The sequence below is a fragment of the Macaca thibetana genome, chromosome 12 (assembly GCF_024542745.1).
Source record: "Macaca thibetana thibetana isolate TM-01 chromosome 12, ASM2454274v1, whole genome shotgun sequence".
Classification (NCBI taxonomy): Eukaryota; Metazoa; Chordata; class Mammalia; order Primates; family Cercopithecidae; genus Macaca; species Macaca thibetana.
In genome coordinates, this window is record NC_065589.1 from 52,925,862 (window position 1) to 52,935,871 (window position 10,010).

At 42.9% G+C, this 10,010-nt stretch overlaps 1 pseudogene; it reads left to right on the plus strand.

Annotated features, from left to right (window-relative positions):
- Positions 1 to 724: 724 nt before the first annotated feature.
- On the plus strand, positions 725 to 1,369 carry LOC126932768 (RING finger protein 11-like; annotated as a pseudogene).
- Positions 1,370 to 10,010: the final 8,641 nt, after the last annotated feature.

The following is a 10,010-nucleotide window of genomic DNA, read 5'->3' on the forward strand; positions in this document are numbered from 1 at the left end:
GAGCATGGTGGTTCATGCCTATAGTTTCAGCTACGTGGGAGGCTGAGGTAGGAGGATCACCTGAGCCCAAAAAGTCAAGGCTGCAGTGAGCCATGACTGTGCGTATTTGGGGCTGACGCAGAAGGATTACTTGAGGACAAGTTTCCTTGAGAAGGGAGGCTGAGGCAGGAGGATCACTTGAGGACAGGAGTTCGAGACCAGCCTGGGGAAGACAGTGAGACCCTGCCACCAAAAAAAAATTTTTTTTTTATTAGCCAGGTGTGGTGATGTATACCTGTAGTACTAGCTACTAGAAAGGCTGACATAGGAGGACTGTTTGAGCCTGGGAGTTTGAGGTTAACATGAGCTATGATCGCACCACTGCACTCCAGCATGGGTGACAGAGTGCAACTCTGTCTCCAAAATAATAATAACAATAACAATATTTCATCAGTGTTAATTTGCTGTTTTCTACACACAGTACAATTATTACGTTATGATTGTGTAAGATGTTAACATTTGGGGTGAAGGGTGTACTATTTTTACAATTTTTGTAAATGTAAATTAATTCAAAATAAGATTTAAAAAGAAAGAAAATCACCATTTCACAAACCACCACAACTATTTCAGGTAAGAATCATCATCAGTAGATGCTAAAACTAGTGGATGAAAGTATAAGCAACAATATATTTACATAAAGTATCCCATATATTTATTAATCTCAAGGTAGAAAATAGAGAAGACCGTCAGTGCACAGATCACACCCCTCAGCCCCAGAAGATGGGGAACTGCCTCAAATCCCCAACCTCGGATGACATCTCCCTGCTTCAGGAGTCTCAGTCCAACTGGGCTAGCTTTGGCGAGGGGACTAAGCTGTATCAGGAGCCGCTGCCATATCACGAACAGGTTCCAGTTCCAGTCTACCATCCAACACCTAGCAACACCTATCCTAACAAATTAGGATACCTCAAAGAATAGGCCTTATACAACAACTGCCTAAAGGAGTTCATGATCCTGGAAGAGATGGATCAGAAAATCAGAACAACAGATCCAGGAGTGTGTGATCTGTATAATGGACTTTGTTTATGGGGACCCAATTCAATTTCTTCTTCTTTTTTTGAGACGGAGTTTCCCTCTTGTCACCCTGGCTGGAGTACAGTGGCGTGATCTCAGCTCACTGCAATCTCCACCTCCCAGGTTCAAGTGATTCTCCTGCCTCAGCCTCTGGAGTAGCTGGGACTACAGAGATGCACCACCAGGCCAGCTAATTTTTGTATTTTCAGTAGAGACGGGGTTTCACTACGTTGGCCAGGATGGTCTCGATCTCTTGACCTCGTGATCCACCCATCTCAGCCTCCCAAAGGGCTGGGATTACAGGCATAAGCCAATGTGCCCAGACCCAATTCAATTTCTACTGAGCATGTACATCTACCACCTGGACTGTATTATGACTGATTGATCAGATCCTTCATGAGCCCATCCTTCATGGAGCCAGTTGATGCAGCACTGCTTTCATCCTAGAAGACTATTGAGCCAGGGTCTCTCATTTGACTTCAAGTGAACCATCATTTTGGGGGATTTTGATCTTTTGTCACTGAGTCCAAAGATCATGCACAAAAGTTTCCTAAAAATTCCTGGATGGCTGCAGATGTTGGGGGGAAAGTATATGATATTTCAAAACTTAGAGGGAAAAGTAGGATGGTATTTTTATGTAAGGCCTTGACCCAGTGTTTAAAAATGTAACTCTATTTAGACCTTGTTATTATTCCAGTACATAGGAATTGTGTAAAGTGTTATAGCAGCTGTATTTGTTTAAATTGTGTGTACTGAAGATAAGAAGAAGATAGTAGTTATTTTTCCTAAATGAAATAACTTTCGGTAGTGATTTGGGCACGCCCAAGATGGCTGAATAGGAACAGCTCCAGCCTGCAGCTCCCAGCATGAGCGACACAGAAGATGGGTGATTTCTGCATTTTCAACTGAAATACCGGGTACATCTCACTGGGGCGTGTCGGACAGTCAGTGCTGGTCCGCGGGTGCAGCCCGACTAGCGAGAGCTGAAGCAGAGTGAGGCATCGCCTCACCTGGGAAGCACAAGGGGGAAGGGAATTCCTTTTCCTAGCCAAGGGAAACTGAGACACACAACACCTGGAAAATTGGGTAACTCCCCGCCTAATACCGCACTTTACCAAGAGTCTTAGCAAACGGCACACCAGGATATTATATCCCACACCAGGCCTGGAGGGTCCCATGCCCACAGAGCCTCCTTCATTGCTAGCACAGCAGTCTGAGATCTAACTACCAGGTGGCAGCGAGGCTGGGGGAGGGGTGCCCACCATTGCTGAGGCTTAAGTAGGTAAACAAAGCTGCTGGGAAGCTCGAATTGGGTGGAGGCCACCACAGCTCAAGGAGGCCTTCCTGCCTCTGTAGACTCCACCTCTGGGGAAGGGCATAGCTAAACAAAAAGCAGCAGAAACCTCAGCAGAGGTAAATGTCCCTGTCTGACAGCTTTGAAGAGAGCAGTAGTTCTCCCAGCACAGAAGCTGAGATCTGAGAATGGACAGATTGCCTGCTCAAGTGGGTCCCTGACCCCTGAGTAGCCTAAGGGACATCCCCCACTAAGTGCACACTGACACCTCACACCTCACACGGCTGGGTACACCTCTGAGACGAAGCTTCCAGAGCAAGAATCAGAAAGCAACACTCACTGTTCAGCAATATTCTACCTTCTGCAGCCTCCGCTGCTGATACCCAGGCAAACAGCATCTGGAGTAGACCTCAAGCAAACTCCAACAGACCTGCAGCTGAGGGTCCTGACTGTTAGAAGAAAAACTAACAAACAGAAAGGACCAAAACTCCATCAGTACATCACCATCATCAAAGACCAAAGGCAGATAAAACCACAAAGATGGGGAAAAAGCAGTGCAGAAAAGCTGGAAATTCAAAAAATCAGAGTGCATCTCCCCCTCCAAAGGAACGCAGCTCATCACCAGCAACGGAACAAAGCTGGATGGAGAATGACTTTGACGAGTTGAGACAAGAAGTCTTCAGTCAATCGAACTTCTCAGAGCTAAAGGAGGAACTACGTACCCAGCGCAAAGAAACTCAAAACCTTGAAAAAAGATTTGACGAATGGCTAACTAGAATAACCAGTGTAGAGAAGTCCTTAAAAGAACTGATAGAGATGAAAACCATAACATGAGAACTACGTGACAAATGCACAAGCATCAGTAACTGACTCGATCAACTGGAAGAAAGAGTATCAGAGATTGAAGATCAAATAATGACATGAAGTGAGAAGAGAAGTGTAGAGAAAAAAGAGTAAAAAGAAATGAACAAAGCCTCCAAGAAATATGGGATTATGTGAAAAGACCAAATCTACATCTGACTGGGGTGCCTGAAAGTGACGGGGAAAATGGAACCAAGTTGGAAAACACTCTGCAGGATATCATCCAGGAGAACTTCCCCAACGTAGTAAGGCAGGCCAACATTCAAATTCAGGAAATATAGAGAACGCCACAAAGATACTCCTCGAGAAGAGCAACTCTAAGACACATAATTGTCAGATTCAGCAAAGTTGAAATGAAGGAAAAAATGTTAAGGGCAGGCAGGGAGAAAGGTCAGGTTACACACAAAGGGAAGCCCATCAGACTAACGGTAGATCTCTCGCCAGAAACTCTACAAGCCAGAAGACAGTGGGGGCCAATATTCAATGTTCTTAAAGAAAAGAATTTTAAATCCAGAATTTCATATCCAGCCAAACTAAGTTTCATAAGTGAAGGAGAAACAAAATCCTTTACAGACAAGCAAATGCTTAGAGATTTTGTCACCACCAGGCCTGCCCTACAAGAGATCCTGAAGGAAGCACTAAACATGGAAAGGAACAACAGGTACCAGCCATTGCAAAAACATGCCAAAATGTGAAGTTCATCAATGATAGGAAGAAACTGCATCAACTAACGAGCAAAATAACCAGCTAAGATCATAATGACAGGATCAAGTTCACACACAACAATATTAACTTAAATGTAAATGGACTAAATGGTCCAATTAAAAGAAACAGACTGGCAAATTGGATAAACAGTCAAGACCCATCAGTTTGCTGTATTCGGGAGACCCATCTCACATGCAGAGACACACACAGGCTCAAAATAAAGGGATGGAGGAAGATCTACCAAGAAAATGGAAAACAAAAAAGACAGGGGTTGCAATCCTAGTCTCTGATAAAACAGACTTTAAACCATTAAAGATCAAAGAGACAAAGAAGGCCATTACATAATGGTAAAGGGATCAATTCAACAGGAAGAGCTAACTATCCTACATATATATGCACCCAATACAGGAGCATCCAGATTCATAAACCAAGTCCTTAGAGACTTACAAAGAGACTTAGACTCCCATACAATAATAATGGGAGAGTTTAACATCCCACTGTCAACATTAGACAGATCAACGAGACAGAAAGTTAACAAGGATATCCAGGAATTGAACTCCACTCTGCACCAAGTGGACCTAATAGACATCTACAGAACTCTCCACCCCAAAACAACAGAATATACATTCTTCTCAGTACCACATCGCACTTATTCCAAAACTGACCACATAGTTGGAAGTAAAGCATTCCTCAGCAAATGTAAAAGAACAGAAATTATAACAACCTGTCTCTCAGATCACAGTGCAATCAAACTAGAACTCAGGACTAAAACTCAATCAAAACTGCACAACTACATGGAAACTGAACAACCTGCTCCTCAATGACTACTGGGTACATAACGAAATGAAAGCAGAAATAAAGATGTTCTTTGAAACCAATGAGAACAAAGATACAACCATACCACAATCTCTGGGACACATTTAAAGCAGTGTGTAGAGGGAAATTTATAGCACTAAATGCCCACAAGAGAAAGCAGGAAAGATCTAAAATTGACACCCTAACATCACAATTAAAAGAACTAGAGAAGCAAGAGGAAACACATTCAAAAGCTAGCAGAAGGCAAGAAATAACTAAGATCAGAGCAGAACTGAAGGAGATAGAGTCACAAAAAACCCTCCAAAAATCTATGAATCCAGGAGTTGGTTTTTTGAAATGATCAACAAAATTGATAGACTGCTAGCAAGACTAATAAACAAGAAAAGAGTGAAGAATCAAATAGATGCAATAAAAAATGATAAAGGGGATATCACCACCGACCCCACAGAAATACAAACTGCCATCAGAGAATACTATAAACACCTCTGTGCAAACAAACTAGAAAATCTAGAAGAAATAGATAAATTCCTGGACACATACACTCTCCTAAGACTAAACCAGAAAGAAGTTGAATCCCTGAAGAGACCAATAGCAGGCTCTGAAATTGAGGCAATAAGTAATAGCCTACCTACCAAAACAAGTCCAGGACCAGACGGATTCACAGCCGAATTCTACCAGAGGTACAAGGAGGAGTTGGTACCATTCCTTCTGAAACTATTCCAATCAATAGCAAAAGAGGGAATCCTCCCTTACTCATTTTATGAGGCCAGCATCATCCTGATACCAAAGCCTGGCAGAGATACTACAAAAAAAGAGAATTTTAGACCAATATCCATGATGAACATCGATGCAAAAATCCTCAATAAAATACTGGCAAACCGAATCCAGCAGCACATCAAAAAGCTTATCCACCATGATCAAGTGGGCTTCATCCCTGGGATGCAAGGCTGGTTCAACATATGCAAATCAATAAATGTAATCCAGCATATAAACAGAAGCAAAGACAAAAACCACATGATTATCTCAATAGATGCAGAAAAGGCCTTTGACAAAATTCAACAGCCCTTCACACTAAAAACTTTCAATAAATTCGGTATCGATGGAACGTATCTCAAAATAATAACAGCTATTAAGTTCTAGGGTACATGTGGATAACGTGCACATGTTACATATGTATACTTGTGCCATGTTGGCGTGCTGCACCCATCAACTCGCCAGCACCCATCAACTCGTCATTTACATCAGGTATAACTCCCAATGCAATCCCTCCCCCCTCCCCCTTCCCCATGATAGGCCCCGGTGTATGATGTTCCCCTTCCCATGTCCAAGTGATCTCATTGTTCAGTTCCCACCTATGAGAGAACTTAAAGTATAATAATAAATTTTTTAAAAATTCACATTAAACCTAAAAGTAAATAAAAATCATAGAACAGAAAATAATAATAATAATAATAAGAGTTATTTATGACAAACCCACAGCCAATATCATACTGAATGGGCAAAAACTGGAAGCATTCCCTTTGAAAACTGGCACAAGACAGGGATGCCCTCTCTCACCACTCCTATTCAACACAGTGTTGGAAGTTCTGGCTAGGGCAATCAGGCAAGAGAAAGAAATCAAGGGTATTCAGTTAGGAAAAGTGAAGTCAAATTGTCTCTGTTTCCAGATGACATGATTGTATATTTAGAAAACCCCTTGTCTTAGCCCAAAATCTCCTTAAGCTGATAAGCAACTTCAGCAGTCTCAGGATACAAAATCAATGAGCAAAAATCACAAGCATTCTTATACACCAGTAACAGACAAACAGAGAGCTAAATCATGAATGAACTCCCATTCACAATAGCTTCAAAGAGAATCAAATACCTAGGAATCCAACCTACAAGGGATGTGAAGGACCTCTTCAAGTAGAACTACAAACCACTGCTCAGTGAAATAAAAGAGGACACAAACAAATGGAAGAACACACCACGCTCATGGATAGGAAGAATCAATATTGTGAAAATGGCCATACTGCCCAAGGTAATTTACAGATTCAATGCCATCCCCATTAAGCTACCAATGACTTTCTTCACAGAATTGGAAAAAACTGCTTTAAAGTTCATATGGAACCAAAAAAGAACCCACATTGCCAAGACAATCCTAAGCCAAAAGAACAAAGCTGGAGGCATCACACTTCTTGACTTCAGACTATACTACAAGGCTACAGTAACCAAAACAGCATGGTACTGGTACCAAAACAGATATAGACCAATGAAACAGAACAAAGCCCTCAGAAATAATACCACACATCTACAGCCATCTGATCTTTGACAAACCTGACAAAAACAAGAAATGGGGAAAGGATTCCCTATTTAATAAATGGTGCTGGGAAAACTGGCTAGCCATAAATAGAAAGCTGAAACTGGATCCTTTCCTTACTCCTTATACGAAAATTAATTCAAGATGGATTAGAGACTTAAATGTTAGACCTAATACCATAAAAACCCTAGAAGAAAACGTAGGCATTACCATTCAGGACATAGGTATGGGCAAGGACTTCATGTCTAAAACACCAAAAGCAATGGCAACAAAAGCAAAATTGACAAATGGGATCTAATTAAACTAAAGAGCTTTTGCACAGCAAAAGAAACTAACATCAGAGTGAACAGGCAACCTACAGAATGGGAGAAAATTTTTGCAATCTACTCATCTGACAAAGGGCTAATATCCAGAACCTACAAAGAACTCAAACAAATTTACAAGAAAAAAAAAAACATAAAAAGTGGACAAAAGATATGAACAGACACTTCTCAAAAGAAGACATTCATACAGCCAACAGACACATGAAAAAATGCTCATCATCATCCGCCATCAGAAAATGCAAACCAAAACCACAATGAGATACCATCTCACACCAGTTAGAATGGCAATCATTAAAAAGTCAGGAAACAACAGGTGCTGGAGAGGATGTGGAGAAATAGGAACACTTACACTGTTGGTGGGACTGTAAACTAGTTGAACCATTGTGGAAAACAGTGTGGCAATTTATCAAGGATCTAGAACTAGAAATACCATTTGACCCAGCCATCCCATTACTGGGTATATACCCAAAGGATTATAAGTCATGCCTCTATAAAGACACATACACACGTATGTTTATCGTGGCATTATTCACAATAGCAAAGACTTGGAATCAACCCACATGTCCATCGTGACAGACTGGATTAAGAAAATGTGGCAGGGGGGCGGAGCAAGATGGCCGAATAGGAGCAGCTCCAGTCTCCAACTCCCAGCGCCAGCGACACAGAAGACCGGTGATTTCTGCATTTTCAACTGAGGTACTGGGTTCATCTCACTGGGGAGTGCCGGACGATCGGAGCTGGTCAGCTGCTGCAGCCCGACCAGCGAGAGCTGAAGCAGGGCGAGGCATTGCCTCACCTGGGAAGCGCAAAGGGGAAGGGAGTCCCTTTTCCTAGCCAGGGGAACTGAGACACACAACACCTGGAAAATCGGGTAACTCCCACCCCAATACTGCGCTTTAGGAAACAGGCACACCAGGAGATCATATCCCACACCTGGCCGGGAGGGTCCCACACCCACGGAGCCTCCCTCGTTGCTAGCGCAGCAGTCTGTGATCTACCGGCAAGGCAGCAGCGAGGCTGGGGGAGGGGCGCCCGCCATTGCTGAGGCTTAAGTAGGTAAACAAAGCTGCTGGGAAGCTCGAACTGGGTGGAGCTCACAGCAGCTCAAGGAAACCTGCCTGTCTCTGTAGACTCCACCTCTGGGGACAGGGCACAGTAAACTAAGACACACAGACACCTCTGCACAGACGCAAACGACTCTGTCTGACAGCTTTGAAGAGAGCAGTGGATCTCCCAACACGGAGGTTGAGATCTGAGAAGGGACAGACTCCCTGCTCAAGCGGGTCCCTGACCCCTGAGTAGCCTAACTGGGAGACATCCCCCACTAGGGGCAGTCTGACACCCCACACCTCACAGGGAGGAGTACACCCCTGAGAGGAAGCTTCCAAAGCAAGAATCAGACAGGTACACTCGCTGTTCAGAAATATTCTATCTTCTGCAGCCTCTGCTGCTGATACCCAGGCAAACAGGGTCTGGAGTGGACCTCAAGCAATCTCCAACAGACCTACAGCTGAGGGTCCTGACTGTTAGAAGGAAAACTATCAAACAGGAAGGACACCTACACCAAAACCCCATCAGTACATCACCATCATCAAAGACCAGAGGCAGATAAAACCACAAAGATGGGGAAAAAGCAGGGCAGAAAAGCTGGAAATTCAAAAAATAAGAGCACATCTCCCCCGGCAAAGGAGCGCAGCTCATCGCCAGCAACGGATCAAAGCTGGACGGAGAATGACTTTGACGAGATGAGACAAGAAGGCTTCAGTCCATCAAATTTCTCAGAGCTAAAGGAGGAATTACATACCCAGCGCAAAGAAACTAAAAATCTTGAAAAAAAAAGTGGAAGAATTGATGGCTAGAGTAATTAATGCAGAGAAGGTCCTAAACGAAATGAAAGAGATGAAAACCATGACACGAGAAATACGTGACAAATGCACAAGCTTCAGTAACCGACTCGATCAACTGGAAGAAAGAGTATCAGCGATTGAGGATCAAATGAATGAAATGAAGCGAGAAGAGAAACCAAAAGAAAAAAGAAGAAAAAGAAATGAACAAAGCCTGCAAGAAGTATGGGATTATGTAAAAAGACCAAATCTACGTCTGATTGGGGTGCCTGAAAGTGAGGGGGAAAATGGAACCAAGTTGGAAAACACTCTTCAGGATATCATCCAGGAGAACTTCCCCAACCTAGTAGGGCAGGCCAACATTCAAATCCAGGAAATACAGAGAACGCCACAAAGATACTCCTCCAGAAGAGCAACTCCAAGACACATAATTGCCAGATTCACCAAAGTTGAAATGAAGGAAAAAATCTTAAGGGCAGCCAGAGAGAAAGGTCGGGTTACCCACAAAGGGAAGCCCATCAGACTAACAGCAGATCTCTCAGCAGAAACTCTACAAGCCAGAAGAGAGTGGGGGCCAATATTCAACATTCTTAAAGAAAAGAATTTTCAACCCAGAATTTCATATCCAGCCAAACTAAGTTTCATAAGTGAAGGAGAAATAAAATCCTTTACAGATAAGCAAATGCTTAGAGATTTTGTCACCACTAGGCCTGCCTTACAAGAGATCCTGAAGGAAGCACTAAACATGGAAAGGAACAACCGGTACCAGCCATTGCAAAAACATGCCAAAATGTAAAGACCATTGAGGCTAGGAA